We start from the raw sequence: 840 nt of genomic DNA, 5'->3' as shown, positions 1-840 counted from the left end.
AAACTGACAGCAGTCGACCACAACGTGGCACAAAAATGATCCAAAATATGTTTGATTTATAGCAAGTTCTGCATATTACAAAATACAGAGAGCAGGTCTCATAGGAAAGACTGAGGTACGGAGGCTCGTCAGTGACAAAGTAATAATAATAATAATAATAATAATAATAATAATGATGATAGGGAAGATCAACTATGCTGGGATAATGATGGCACTGAGCTGACACTTCAGTTAATCAATTAGTTGATCAACAGCAACAAAAATATCAATTATTCTCTGGTTTCAGCTTCTTTAAACGAGGATTTGCTGATTTTTTTTTTTGTCTGTTTTATATCACTGTCGACTTATTATCTCACTTGTTCCTAACATTTGATGATTAATCAACTAATCAGACGATAACCAAGACGATTTGCTAAATGCTAATTGAATGCTAATTAGAGGCCTTATGCACAAGTTTCCTGTTAGAGGACATACCACACACACACACACACACACACACACACACACACACACACAGAGTATGTATTCAACACATCACCGCCAAGGTTTTGCTTTGGCTGCGTTTTGTTTACACCAGTCATAACACCTGATCACGGAGGGAGATCTACACACACTCCCCTTGTTCAGAGAAGAAGAATGCAGCTGCAGGAATGTGGGGGGGGGGGGATGAAAGATGGAGTTAAGGGTAGAGGAGTGTGTTTTGTGAATGTATCACCACACTGAGAATCACACATAGACAGAGACACACTGATTGATGGGGTTGTTTGTTTTAAGTGAAAGACGGTTTTAAAGGTTTCTGATTGGCTGCTTTAGTGTTTCCTGGGGGGGGGGGGGGGGGGG

The 840-nt window shown here is 40.2% G+C and overlaps 1 protein-coding gene across 1 annotated transcript in view; it reads left to right on the top strand.

The window, feature by feature from the left end:
- The window catches only part of creb3l2 (cAMP responsive element binding protein 3-like 2), a 36,205-nt gene that overhangs the window by 22,456 nt on the left and 12,909 nt on the right, over nt 1–840 (top strand). The window lies entirely within an intron of this gene.

Source organism: Seriola lalandi, unplaced genomic scaffold (genome assembly GCF_002814215.2).
Source record: "Seriola lalandi dorsalis isolate HSWRI2012SDOR001 ecotype SW California unplaced genomic scaffold, Sedor1 jcf7180002054770, whole genome shotgun sequence".
Taxonomy (NCBI): domain Eukaryota; kingdom Metazoa; phylum Chordata; class Actinopteri; order Carangiformes; family Carangidae; genus Seriola; species Seriola lalandi.
This window is presented reverse-complemented; position numbering and strand designations above follow the sequence as displayed.